Source organism: Meles meles, chromosome 4, assembly GCF_922984935.1.
Source record: "Meles meles chromosome 4, mMelMel3.1 paternal haplotype, whole genome shotgun sequence".
Classification (NCBI taxonomy): domain Eukaryota; kingdom Metazoa; phylum Chordata; class Mammalia; order Carnivora; family Mustelidae; genus Meles; species Meles meles.
Window position 1 is genome coordinate 89,227,279 of NC_060069.1, and position 15,207 is coordinate 89,242,485.

Here is a 15,207-nt window from a genome sequence, read left to right on the forward strand (position 1 = left end):
GAATTTTAGTCCATAACAGATCTGGTGTAAAAAAAAATCAAAGAGATCAAAGGCAGAGCTCCCTGGAGTATAGATGCGTCTCTGAATTAAAGATGGACGATGCTGACTACAAAGTACTTTTTCTTCTTTATTCAGTCCTCTGTTTCCATTTCAAGGGAGGCGCTGGCCTCGTCATATCTGCACCAGACCGTTATTTTGAACAATGTTATGAAGGGGAATAAAAAGAGAAGTGGGAGCACTAGGCACTCGGCTTCCTCTGCCCCAGCCAGGTTTCCAACTACCTTCTCCAGCAAGTCTTAGTGCAGGTGTCAGCCCAGCCCTCCTCATAGAAGAAGCTCCTGGAAAAACCCACCCCCACCCTCGATCCTACAGGGGCACTAGGAAAAATGAGATCTGCAGAAATCAGGGGAAGGAAGTGCTGTCCGGTTTGACCTGTAGTTACAACCAATGCTGGACCAGCATTGTTAGGCTGGCTCAAAAAAATTAAGCTCAGGACATTATCAAAGGAAAAGTGTGGCAGTTTTGGTATGGGGAGGAGACTACAGGATCTTTAGGCCTAGATGTGGACGAGGGTGGGGTATAGGGCACCCTGTGGGCAGTCCCAACAGCTGTCTTAGCAGATGTGGGCTCCTGGCAGCTTTTCCAAGAGAGTGGCCCCCAAAGAGGAAGACAATACAAGGGAGACCCAGTTAAAGTGAGGCATCTCCTTTCCAGCTGTACCTCAATTTGCACGTGTAAGAAACAAATTCTAATTGTTTTTTTAGATACATCTCTCAAGAAAGACAAGCTGACTTCCACTTTTCTTTTTAAGGCAAACTGAGAAGTCAGGGATCGTGATTTCTGTGTGTATTAGTAGATCATGGAAATGAATACACCAGTAGCAGTCCTAGGTGAATGTCTTCTTCACCTGCACAAACAGAATGCTCTGCCCCGGCATGCACTGTGTTGTGTGTGTCTGTGTTGGTAGGCATTGGGAAGGTCTGTTACCATCTGTGGAGTGGCTCGTGGCCTGCTGTCTGGCTTCTTCTGGACATTGAGGCTGGAAAATTAAAACAGTAAATTTTAAAAGCTGGAGACTCTCTGCTTCTTCCGGAAAGAAGCCATGATAATCAGTCAGGCAGTCTGGATGTGTGGGGGGAGCCAACCCTCCAGAGGCCTCAGCCCTTTGCCCCACAAGTCTCCCCTTCAATTTCTCCAAAGCCAACGACAGCATATGAATATTACAGGAGTCAATTAAGTTGTTTGCAAACACACGAGGGCCATTGCGGACCACGGAGGGGTGAAAGCGAGTTCCCAGGGTGGGATCAGCATCTGTACTGGCCTCCAGCAGACCTGGAGTCAGGCCGGACACTAAGTAAACAGTGCCTCAGTTGAGGGTCTCCTTTGTGGCAGCTGCAGCTGTCCAGCTGCCCATTGTCTAACCAGGGCTGGAGACTCCATTGCTGCCCCTGCGCCAACTCCGTGCACAAACACAGACCAGGGCAGGCTGCACCTATTCCCCCCACCCCCACGATGGCCCTGCCCCATCTGGGCCCCAGGCCACCAGGCTTTCTTTTCTCTCTCCCCTCCAGAGCCTGGCATCTCCAGGCATTTTTACTCTTTGAGTAACAGCGCAGGTGTAAACAAGTCCAGAATCTGGGGGATGGTGGGAAGAATAGGGATGGGAGGAGAACACAATCACAGAGTGAAAGAATGGGAGGTTGGAAATCACAATAAAACTGAAAGCAAGAATGATCTCATTAAACAGGAATTCTCAGTTTATCCAAAGTTATCTGTCTTGGAGAAGCTGGCCCCTCTGAAACAAAGGACGGGTAACAGGGGACTGGGCAGTAAAATTTCCTGAGCTGGTGGGTATGTTGAGGGGGGTGGTTTTAGGTATTGATGGGTCACTCAGGGGCCCTGACAGAAAAGCCTTAATATTTCAACCACCTGGGTCGTTCCTTGCCGAATGAGTTTCTCCTAAGGATGAAACTCTATAAATTTCAACACCCTCCCCTCTCCCAGGGCACCTGCCCCACCCCCACTCTGACAAGGGTGGGGATTGCACTGGAAGCACTAGGGGTATGTAATAGGCATGATGGGTCCCTGAGTTTTAGACTGGTTTTTGTTGGACTCAGACTCTCTGAGGATACCCTGGGACTTCAACCTGTTCTGCAAGGTGGGAGCTCACTGGGGTGAAATGATTTTTCCCTAGTGAAGCGTGGAGATGCCTAAGGTATACAGGCTAAGGGGAAATTTGCAAAGCAGGTAGGAGATGAAGGATTAATGGGAATGACTCCTGAGATGAGGCCTCTTACTGCTTCCAGACCCATCTCCACCCAAACAAACTCTTCAGGCTTTGTGGCTCCTACTTCAGAGGAATTTGTGGGACACATTTCCCTGAATTATGGCCTGAGGAATTATGGCCAGAGGAGCCAAGCCCAAGGCTTGTCCAGGTGCCTCAGGTCTACCTTTCAGGCCCTCACTGAGTCCAAAGTCAACAGAGTGGTTCAGATCCTCAGAGATCCAAGCTTGAGCAGCCTCAAAGCCGAGCAGTGCCAAGTTCAGAGCTGTGGCTAATGGTACTTGTCAAATAGCTTGCTTCCCAGCTCTGTGAGAGAGAGAGGAAAAAAAAAATTAGTTGGTTGCCCTTGGCACTAATTCCCTCATTATCCTCATTCTGTATTAGAGGAAAAAAAGTCTTAAATTCCATTTTGATTGACAACTGTCTGCCAGACATTGGAGAATTAAACCCTTTATCTGGTTTAGGTTGTCTCTTATTCCTTTATGTCTTGAAATCCTGAATTGAGAAAGTTGGAGGTAAAAATCACACCAAAATTTTAAAATGCAATCAGGATGTTGCTGCTTAAAAAAATCCTAGGGCCTCGCTGAATTAAAAGCCTTTGACTCAGACTAAAGGGTTTCAAGGTCTCAGGTTTCTGTCATCTTTCCACTGATGGTCAAGAAGTTGGACTGTTTTTAATTTTCTTTAAATAATCGAGAGAATAGCTGATGGTTAATTAAATGAGGGCCAAAGTCCTGAATAGCAGAAGCTACTAAATCCGTGGCTTACAAATGTGAGAGAAATCCTTGAGGTCCTAGCTCATCTAAGCTTAATTGTCAAAATTTAATTAACACGAAGAATGGATGAGTTTTAAGCGTTCTGACATAGGCTCTACTCTCGCGCTTGTGTGTGTTATTTGCCGTGGAGGGTAGTGGTGGGGACCTCAAACCAAGTCCCAGTTTCCAGGAAGTCTGTTTTCCTAAGCACGAAAACTGTAGGAATTAAAAGGAAACTTTTGAATGAAGGCGGGAGCTTCTGGTTCTGGCCAGCTGGGAAGGGGATGTGGCAACCGAGGTTTTTCTTGTTAGCCCAGATTCCCCTGGGCAGATTACACGGGGACCACCAGCCTCCTAATACGTCCAGGAGTGCACGAAGCTCTTTTAAGAGCTCTTTTTCTAGAACATTCATCCTCAAGTTGCAGGGGCTTGTTTTTGTTTTGTTTTTGTTCGGTAAGACATTTGCCGAGGACAAATCCGATGGCAAACCGTTCCTCCGGCAGTTGTCCAAACGCCTCAAATAGCTGGCGCTCGGGGGCGCGCGTGGCAGAAGAGCCTAGAAGCCGCGCCAGGCGACTCACAGCCTCAACTTTGAAACGCTGCGCTTTTCCTCTGGGTTGGACGAGAGCCTGCCGTGCTCGTGGGGCTCCCCTATCAGTAGGAGAGCATGTGGGAAAATACTGGGTAACTTTGCCACATCCCCAACAAATAAACAGGGTAATTAAAATGACGCAGATGCTGGTGTTGGATTTTTCGGTTTCTATGATCATTAAAGGCAGCGACTTAAAAAAAAAAACGTAATTAAGACTAATGACGGAGCTTTTCTTCTCGTGAATAGATGGCGGGTTAAACCAATTAGACACATTCATCAAATTCTTTCCACGAAGTTTTTATAGACATTTATGTTATGTTCTCAGTACAGCGCAGAATGTCGCATCGCCCCGCGCCAGGGCAGATGGGGGAGGCGCCCGGAGCCGGGCTGAGGAAAAGCACTCCCCTCGTCGCGCCTCGGAAGGCTGATTGCTCTGGGACCTGGGGGTTCACTCGTGGCTTTTTCTAGCGCGGCACCAGTCCCCTTCCTACCTAACTTCTTTTTGAAAAAGTCGCTCAAAATTAACGAATTTTCCGTTAAGTCCCTCCCAGTGATCAAGATTTCTGGGTGTGGCCGTGTTTGGCAAAATAGAGCTCTTTCTGGCGTAGAATAGCGCCTAAAGAGCAGAATTAAGAACCCTAAGAATGGAAACGGAATTCCGAAAAAGAATACTAGTGCTCCTTTTCACTTTCTCCAGAATCTCCTGCGGAGGCCAGGAAAGACGTGTTTCCAAGGGGCCCAGGTCCGCGCGGGGTGGCGGGGGTACAGGAGAGAGGCGCACAGAGAGCTCAGTGTGGAGGACTTCCCCAAGCCCTGAGCCCCTAGCAACCTGGCTTCAACAGTTCTGCCCGCCACGGTGCCAGAGGTTCGTCCCGAGCAGACTTAAGACTTAATTTCCTTAATTTCCCTGGATCTCGGACCCTCTCCTCCCGAGAGTTGTAGAAGTTGAACTTCTAGGGAGTTTTCCGTAGCCCGAGCTGCCCGGGCCTCTTCTGAAATAGTTAGATCTGTTGGCTCGCACCCTGTACGTCTGCTATTCGAACAAGGACTTCTTTCCATGACCGTGGGAGTCATAGGTAGGGCTTGAGAAGGTGGGGAAGAAAGAGAACACGGTTTTATGCGCCAGGTTCCTACTTATCGCGGCCACAGGTTTTTCAACAACAGGTAAAAAGGGAGTGGAATGCGGCTTCAAAGCAGATCCTAGTATCCAGTGTGCATCATTCAACATATGCACATAGGCGTGACATAACTATGTATGTATGTGTGTATGTATCTATGTATATATTTGGTGGGAACCTCATTTATGGGAATAATATATTTACATGATGTATAGATATTTCTATATCTGTATTTCTCACCTAATATGTACGACCGTATTTGATGAATATGGACGTATGCTTTATTTTCATGCGTCACAAGAGTAATTAACTGATATATGTATTAGGAGGTATATATTATATATTAAGATATATATCTGTATATATGGTGATAAATATTACATGTGTATGCCATTTTAGAATTGTATAGTAAGCGATGACAAAATTGCGTTTAAGGACCAATATAATTAACTAGGAAGCATAATAATATATATTAGGTTCTATATACTAGGCCGGGGCTGTATATGTATTTATTTTAGAGTGTATATTTACAACTTTGGACGATGCAGAGTGGAACCTTTTGAACCCTGGCTCTGGCAGGAACCAGCCCGAGCTGGCTGAGACAAAACCAAGCTCCGCCTTCTTAGTTGTGCCATTTCTAACTACTCTTGATTATCCCTCCCGCGTCATCTCCATTAACTTGATATAAATAAGGAAATAATACAAAACACTACAACCTTATTGCCTTCCCCTCTTGTTTCCCCCTTCTCTTCAAAGCTAGCTTTTGTTTTTTGTTTATTGTTTTAGGGGGTGAGTGAGTTTGATTCAGCGCGGGGTAACTTTTCCTATCCATCGCGACTTTTTAGGGCCAAAATCCGAGTCAGTGGAGGTTTTGAGACCCAGGGCAGGGAGACGGAGCAAAAGGCATGACTCAGCTCTACTTCCAGCACTAGAAAGTATGGTAGTTGAATGGGAGGGATAAATCTCAGGGTGAGAGTCAGCATTTGGACTATTAGGCATGTGAGCGCAGTCCCAGGTGGATTTTTTAAGAGTCAGCTGTTCTTGAATCCAAAACTGTGACAAGGGGTTGCGGCTGAGGAGGGGAGCAGGGGAGAGGAAAATTTGAAAAACTTCGATTTGCAAAAGGACAAACTTTTTGAACTCTCCACGCAGATGGTGCAAATCCTCCTGTAATCATTTTTCAGCTCATCCGGAAGCTGCTCTCTAAGCGAAGCCCCAAAGTAAATAAACACCCCCCCTTCTCAAAGTCACGCCTTTAAAGCTTCCACCGTCGTCGGCTTAATTACGCTTGAATTATGCAAGGAGCTCCTCAGAGGATGGAACTTAAGGCAAATAATTGCGCCATTGTGCGCGGCGGCCGACCCTGCGCGGCCTCCCTCCAGTTTTCATCACTCCGTGCTCGAAAGGCGGCGGGGCTCGCAGCCCCCTGAAATCCGCAGCCGGGGGCCAAGCCAGAGACTCCTGCCTAATTAACCTACTTCTCCACCCCGTGGATGTCAAGATTTTAGAAAAAAGGTTAGGGCAGGGAAAAAAGGGGCAACCAGGGTTCCCCCCTTCCCTCCCTGGAGTGGAAGCAAAGTTACTTTGCCAAGTCTTGTTGATTCCTTCAGAGCTTTTGCACTTAAGGCGAAAAAACTTGAGATGTCCAGGGAATTAATTGGAAAAGCTCTCGGGACTATTGGGGGAGCCTTGAGGAGACGGAAGGTTTTGGAATATAAATGGCTTGTGTTCCGGTAGTGATTCAGTAAATTATCGGAGTCAAAACGTCCTCAAACTTGGGGAATAAATGGGGGAAATGTTATGATCCCCATAATAGTGAATTTTTTAAACAAGGATGCAATTAATCTCAGATATAATTTCCTGAATAGAAAAAGTTAAGGATTTTTAACACATAAAGAATATCCTCTCCTGTAAACTTGGTGGGGATTACTCTGCTCATCATGAAGCTTCCATTATTTATGATGTTCTATTTAATCAATTTCCCATTCAAAACCGGATAGTTTATTTCCATTTACTTTGATTTGTCTTGAACTGCAATTGTATTTTCAGGATAAGGAGTCACCTGTGTGGATCATGTTCTCAAAAAAAGAGAAATCTCTTTTTTAATGACCTCCAGACCTCATGAGTTTATATGGAAACTCTACTAAATTGAGTAACACACTATTTGGCTTATCAAGTCTCTTAATATTTTCTTACATGAGCAAAATTCATAATATGCTAGACTTCAATGAAGGTAATTTTGGAAGAAAATATCGAGGCTTTGAAATTTACAGAAGCTGAGGGCTGAATGAGCATGAGAACAGAAAACTAAACCATTGTAGTTGTTAAAAAGATTCAGATTAGATTTAAAAAAATATATAGATACTTTACTATTCAATTAGTCGATCCCCTCCAGCTTTAGAAACTCCACAGGACTCTAGCCAAAGGTGTACAGAAACATTTTCCCAAAGGGCTTATGTGTATTTATTTATTCATGGAGCCCAAGGCAAGCAGGGTTTCATAAGCAGAGATAGCAATGGGATGAGGGGCAGAAGGAAGTAAAATGTTTCTGAAGTGAGTTCCTGAGAAGCAAGTTCCTAAATGGTGTTCTTTCTTTAGGAAAGTTATTTTCAGCACACAAATATTTCAGTGAAAATGGAGTAGATGCTTTGAGTTAATGTGTTCTGAATTCCACAATTAACTGTACTCTGCATTTTTCAGTAACCATTTTACTACACACAAACACAGATACATGCCTGTGTATGCAGCCATAAAGACGAACAAAAAATATACCCAGAAAAATAAGTCATAAATACAAACATGAAGACAGAGGTGGTGGGGGCAGAGTCAGAGTAGGAAACATAGAATTAGAAATAGAAATAGACAACATGGGTTGTCAGTTCAGTCTGAGACTTTAGAAAATGCTAATGTATGAAATTCCACCTGGCTGAAGGCATAGGCTTCCTTGGGTAACTCCTGACAAGGCACCCAGAAAGTTAACACTAGGCCTTATAATATATGCTTTTTCTAGAGTAAGAATTAAAGCAGGGACAATGGTTCTGATCTCACATTTAAGAAACATTAGGATCCTACAAGACTTGGCAGGGACCGTTTATTTTGAATCTATAGAATAAAACATTTGCATTGATTGGCCATACTCTCCCCCAAACTTCTCTGTATAGTTTGTGTTCACCTCAAATTCCTTCAAATTTTTATGAGACATCTTTGATAATCTACATAAACCCTGAAGTTTTTATACCCTGCTTCTAGTTCATCACATAAGAATTAAGATATATTTATCTCAAACGAATGATCTAATTTCTAGAATTATACAGTGATTCAAATATATTTTTCTATTGCTATCAGTTAAATACCTCTGAATTCCCCCCACCCACAACTGTCCTTTAATATAAGGCTGATTTTTAGTTACTTCTAAGAGTGTTTGTGGCATAGTTCTTTGTTTAAATGTTATTTTTATTCTCAGTTGTGAATGCAGTTTCCTGAACACTATAAATATCTGAAGCCCCTAAAAGTTCATGAAGTTTTGGTTCACATTTAATCAGAGACTTATTGTTGTTATATATTCAAACACGTGAGTAAAAACTATTATTTGGCTGTTAATAGAGATGATTTTCTGATAATTAAAAAATCAACTAGATCTATTTTTTCCTATTTCTTGAAAAATACTTTGCTTGTAATGGCTTAATATACCTTTTATTTTAGCTTAGATATCCTCTCTCTCTTATGAAGATTTCAAGGCAGTATCATAACACAGCCATTGATATTAAGGATGGTAGGGAAAATAAAGTTTCCTAAATATTCATGGACTTTGATCTGTGGCTGGTCAGATTTTAACAAAGTGTACATTATTGTTTAAACTTATCGGTGGATGAAGAAAATACCTCAGTCAAGTTTTGGTATCTAGTATGCTTAGGAATGAGGACGGGAGTTAATTATAATTACTTTCCCAAAGGAAAAGTTCCTCTGTGATATTTGTTGTTCTCAATATCAACAAGCCTCATACTGGAAATATGGTTGTATGACCTTAATTAACTAAGATGGAAGAACAAAGTTTGTATGGTCATCTTATATCATGAAGTATAAATGTGAGTTAAATTAAGAAAATGATTCAACTGGTCAATATATTTTAAAATATTAGCTTTATATATGTATCTCTATATTTATATCTATACACATACATATACACACACAGGTTGAAACAAAATTTATAAGATTTTAAAACTTTTTTAAAAAGTTGTTCATTTATATAAGGGTAAAGATACCTATAATGAACTAGTCTTTAAAAATTTGTTTTTAGCCAGAGTAACAAAATGATAAAGTTAATTGTTTGCTAAGGAATAAGATTGATATGACACCTTTTCTAATGTTCATGTTATATTTCAAATTTTAGATATTCTATTTTATTAAATATGCTTCTGTGAGAGAGCTTTAATTTAGATACTGGTTGAGTCACACTTTTAATATGTTGGCATTTATTAAAAAGCATAATGTTACATAGCAGCTGCCTGGGACCAGTTGTCATATGTATATGCTTTTGTAAATGTGGAAAACATTTATTTACAGTTACATCTTTATAGCAAGTTCTTAGCTATTTTCCTATCCTAATCAACTCTTGGTAGCTTTAAAAGAGCGTGGCTTTTGGTTTAACACAACCCTGAAATAACACTAGAAAAGCAGCTCATTCATATTGGCTGCAGTGATATTTACCTCACACTGGACACATTATATTTTGGAGTTGGAGCTGATATCCCAGAACATGTTGTGCCAACCTGCACTGAAATGCTCTGCTGAGAAACTGAGAGCGTAGCCAGCTTGCATTCCTGGGAGCAGGAGGACTTCTATTAGCTGCCCGTTTGTTTTTCAGGTGGAGATGTTTACCAGCTTGGTCGGGATGAATTTTACGGGCTACACCTTCTTTGTGTATAGTCTCTGAAAAAACACGTAGGCCCTTCGAGTTCTGAAAGAGCAAATGTCCTCCCAATTTTCTATAGTGTTGACAGTTAAAAAAACGAAACGGTGAATTCATATATGGAATTATTCTCTTTATTCTTTTCTTTTTATTAAACATTTTTTTATTTTTAAAGTTTCAGGTGTACAAATAATTCAACAATTCTAGTACTTGCTTCGGCAGCACATACACTAAAACAATTCTATACATTACTCAGTGCTTATAACAAGTATTCTCTTAATCCCCTTCATCTGTTTCACCCATCCTCCACCTACCTCCCCTCTGGCAACCACAGGTTTGTTCTGATCAGCACTGTGTACACACACACACACACACACACACACACACAAACTCAAAAGAATGTTTTTACACCCCTAGAGAGAATCACAGTTGGAAAATTAAACACTTTCATGGTTTTATCTTTTTTATATTGATATAAGCATTTAGAGAACTTTTGTGCAAACAGTATTGCCTAAAAGAATTTGAAGGGATCCATTTATCTTTAGGGATCTAGAGAGAGAAGGGTAAGTATGAAACCTGGCTTAAAAAAAAAAAAAAAAAAAGAGAGAGAGAGTCTGGAGAATTTTTTGTCATTTAGATAACTTTAACCAACAACTTTCGTCATTTAGACAACATACTAGAATAGAGTATAAAAGAGGCTTGTTTTTGGTGGAGATCCAAACATCTCTTACATCAAATCCTTCATTTTACAGATGAAAAAAATGAGGCTTATAGAAATGAACTGATTTAGATCAACATAGCTGGTCTGGGACCAGACTTGGGTCTTCTCGTCTCATCCAGCTTTTATTTATGGGAATGGGCACATACAGAGAATCTCTTTGAAAGGCAAATCTGTGCTTCTCACAACTTTGTGGTATCTGTGCATGCTTTGGAATGACAAACTCTCAATGAATACAGTGAGATTATAGTCCTGAGTGTTTACTGTATTTCTTAAGGATGTCAAGTCAAGTCAAGACTAAATCACTCATTAGAAACCTATTTTATTCTGAAAACCCTGGAATCAGGGCGTAGTAGGTATGATATGAGAATACACCCTTTCAATGTACTCTTATTTGAGAGAAAAGGAGGCCCTCATTCCTTGGTTCACTGAAAGTTGTGATTCCAAGCATGAAATATGTGATATGATATAGACATAAAAGGAACTTTTAGAAGCTGTCAGAACCAAGATTAGTGCCAGAATATGTGTGTGGGTAGGACTGGCACAACAACAGAATACACACAGCAGGTAGGAATCTGAAAGCATAATTCAGTGTAGAATAAATTATCCCAAACTATCTGCTTAGTAGTTTATAACTTAAAATACATACTTCATTATTACTTTATTTTTCTGTGTTTCATTTAGGGACCGAAGTTCTTTCTAGTGGCCTAGAAAAAATACGTTGATTGCCTTATATTTTATTTTAATTCATTTTGTAATAATTAACCAAATTAGTAAAATTTTGCCCCCAACAATGATATATGGGTCCTATTACAACTTTTTAAACTGATTAAGGTAAGTCCCCCCAAATTAAGTCATTTCCCTAGGAAAATATTGAGAGAAAACAGTATTTCATCAATTAATGACTACACAAAAGGCTCTGGATATTGGAAGATTTATAATAGATCTGGGGAAGTGATTTTTTTTAAGATTGTGTTTATTTATTTGAGAGAGAGAGAGAGAGAGGGCACAAGTAGGAGGAGGGGTAGAAGGAGAGGCACAAGCAGACTTCTACTCTGAATGGGGAGCCCAGTGCTGGGCTCCATCCCAGAACAAAAAGATGATGACCTGAGACGAAGTCAGGTGCTCTGCTCCGGAGAAATGATTTGTTATCTGAAATAAGTATACGCTGGTAATTTTGATGATTTGACCATCCAGTCATGCTTTTATGAACCAACAAAATATACCTGGAGTATATAGTTTGAATTGGGAAAATGCTGTTTCTTCCTGCTTATCAGGCAGTCAAGGCATTTGCCACCATCTGCCTTGGATAATCTAAATTTGTTGCTGCATTCTGAAGGCTGGAAATTTGGGAAGATAATTGCTTTGTTGCCCGAGAATGTCCTCTTTATTACCTTGAGGATTAGAGTGGCGTTCTTACTACTCATACTAAAATGGGGATACTGACATTAATACCTGTATGGGAGGCTTACATGATCTTTTGGGGATTGGGAATATCACTTATCCTACCTGGGTGCTCCTGGGTCACCAGCTGGCTTCATTCCTCACCCCACCCCCCCGCCGCCCCCATGATTCTATTCCACAGCAAAAAATCTTTCTAATTGATGGTATGGCTTCCTCCTCTCTCTCTGCCTGCCTCTCTGCCTGCTTGTGATTTCTCTCTGTCAAATAAATAAAATATTAAAAAAAAGAAGTTGGACTAATTGATGGTATGATAGTGTCACAATCTAGATGCTGTTAAAATTATTTTCCAAGGTATTTTTTGTTACTGGGAGAAGATATCTCTATTGTTGTTTGCACATTTAATTGGGATTTTTGTTTTGTTTTGTTTTTGCTGAGCACTACAGAATTAAGTTGGGGTCATAAAATCAGTGGAAGATATTAATACCACAAGATACTGCCACAGAGAGGCAGTATTTTGGAATTTTCCATGCAGCAGAAACATTGACTTTACTTTATTTGGATGTGGGGATAAAGCATCAGAATATAGGAAGGGATTATTGTTGTTGTTTTAGAAAGGATGAGGAGAGAGAGAGAGAAGCAGAGGGAGATTCTTAGCAGGTTGCACACCAAGCACTTCAGGACTGGATCTCACAACCCTGAGATCATGACCTGAGCTGAAATCAAGAGTCAGACACTTAACTGACTGAGCCACTCAGGTGCTTCTTATTTTATTCTATGAGAAGCAGGAGCCCATGCCAGAGAATGTTACGTTTTAGATAATATTTAGAAAATGTGGATAATATTTAGAAAATGTTAGAAAAACCAAGATTGCTTGGTGAATTGGATTATAGGTTTTCTAAAACCACTGAAAAAACAAAGATTTATGGATGTGAAGAAAAAGATGAACTAATAAATACTTGACTCTATTACAAATTAATGGAAGCATGACTAAAACATTAAATGCCATTCCTGCAAAAGTGTACAAATAATAATGAAAATTAAAGATTAAATAATGAACTTGAACTTCGTATTATTTTGCTTAATATTCTTATTAATATATCTTTTGATGAAAGTAAGAGCAGTGACTAGTATCTTTTTTCTTTTTCTTTTATTTTAAAGGTTTTATTTATTTATTTGACAGAGAGAGACACAGAGAGAAGGAACACAAGCAGGGAGAGTGGGAGAGGGAGAAGCAGGCTCCCCGTTGTGCAGGGAGCCTGATGTGGGCTCCATCCCAAGACCCTGGGATCATGCCCCGAGCCCAAGGCATACGTTTAATGACTGAGCCACCCAGGCACCCATTTTTCTTTTTCTTTTTTTTAAATTTTTATTTATTTATTTGAGAGAGAAAGAGCAAGAGAGAACACAAGCAGAGGAAGAGGCAGAGGGAGAGGGAGAAGGAGACTCCTCACGGAGCAGGGAGCCAGATGTGGGGCTGATCCCGGGATCAGGACGTGAGCAGAAGGCAGACTGTTTAACCAACTGAGCCACCCAGGTGCCCCTAGAATCTTTTCTAGAGAAAACAGAACACTGTATCTGTGAGTGTCTACAATGCAAGATAGTGGTCAGATGGGGACATATGCTTCGCTCCTTCCTTTCAGAGGGAATGTTTCATGCAGTCTACTGTGATGAATAACTCTGCACTTGCTTCTGGAGGAGGTGTGTGATTTTGACAATAGCAGTGCAAATAACAGAACTTCAACATAAGGACATTTCAAAAAAGGGATAGGCGTTCCTTACAATATGTTGAGGATTGAATTATTTTTTAATCATTCACTGTAGGTTTGACATAAACTCCATGTGACTGGAGATATATGTGGAATGAAGTAGAGCTGAAGCCGAGTGAATTCATACATCCAGATCAGATGGTTTTCTGAATCCCAAACCAGCCTCCCTCTCCCCACCAAGAACAGGTCTTTGGAGCTAAAATATCTTTTTAATTTGTTGCACAAATCAAGCTTTAACTCCCAACTTTAAATATAAGTTCCCCATCAAATTTCTGTCCTTGGTCTACTTTACTTCTTTCTTAATACTCTCCGTTTCAACAGTATCTTCCAGAGCTGCTAAAACTGCTTGTGGATGTGCTCGTTCGTGTGCTAAAATTGGAGCGGTACAGAGATTAGCATGGCTGCCGTGTGAGGATGACACGCAAATTTGTGAAGCATTCTCTGTTTTTTTCTACTCCTGAAACCGACGTTACACTATATGTTAACTAACTAAAATTTAAATAAAAACTTAAGAAATAGCTGATGGGGGCGCCTGGGTGGCATATTGTTAAGTGTCTTCCTTTGACTCAGGTCATGATCCCAGGGTCCTGGGATTGAGTCACACATCTGGTTCCTTGCTCAGCGGGGAGCCTGCTTCTCTCTCTGCCTGTGGCTCTCCCTGCTTGTCCTCTCTTTTTCATTCTCTCTCTCTGACAAATAAATAACATCTAAAAATAATCTAAAAATGTTAGCAAAAAAAATATATATATGTGTGTATATATGTATATATATATATATATATATATATATATTTTTTTTTTTAAAAAGGGGATGCCTGGGTAGCTTAGTCAGTTAAACATCTGCCTTCCACTCCGGTAATGATCCCAGGTCCTAGGATTGAGTCTCGCATCAGGCTCCTTGCTCAGCAGGGAGCCTGCTTCTCCCTCTGCCTGCCCCCTTCCCTGCTTGTGCTCTCTGTCTTTCTGACAAAAAAATAAGTAAAATCTTTAAAAAAGTAACTGATGATCATGTTTAAAAAAATCTCATGTGTATAACTTTTTATTTTATTTTTTAAATATTCTCTACACACAACATGGGGCTCAAACTTTTTTTTTTTAAGATTTTATTTATTTATTTGACAGAGAGAGATCACAAGTAGACAGAGAGGCAGGCAGAGAGAGAGAGAGAAGCAGGCTCCCTGCTGAGCAGAGAGCCCGATGCGGGACTCAATCCCAGGCCCCTGAGATCATGACCTGAGCCAAAGGCAGAGGCTTAACCCACTGAGCCACCCAGGCGCCTGGGACTCAAACTTTTAACCCCACGATCAAGCCTCACATGCTCCATTGACTGAGGCAGCCAGGTGCCCCACATGTAGATAACTCTTAAATACCTCTCTCTAGCCTCAGGCTCCGTTTTACTCCCTGGGTGCCATTTCCAGTTTCCTAGCAAAGTTATGTATTTCTTATCTTTTTTCTTTCCCTTTTTTTTTTCTTTTTAAAAAAGTTTTTTTAATGTATTTTAAAAGATTTTATTTATTTATTTGACATAGAGAGACACAGCAAGAGAGAGGACACGAGCAGGTTAAGTGGAAGAAGTAAAAGCAGGCTTCCCACTGGGCAGGAACCCCCAATGAGGGTTTCTATCTCAGGACCTATGGGATCAGAACAGAAGGTGGATGCTTA

General features: G+C 41.0%; 1 pseudogene; it reads left to right on the forward strand.

The window, feature by feature from the left end:
• The first annotated feature begins 13,896 nt into the window (after positions 1-13,896).
• LOC123941087 lies at positions 13,897-13,995 on the forward strand (annotated as a pseudogene).
• Positions 13,996-15,207: the final 1,212 nt, after the last annotated feature.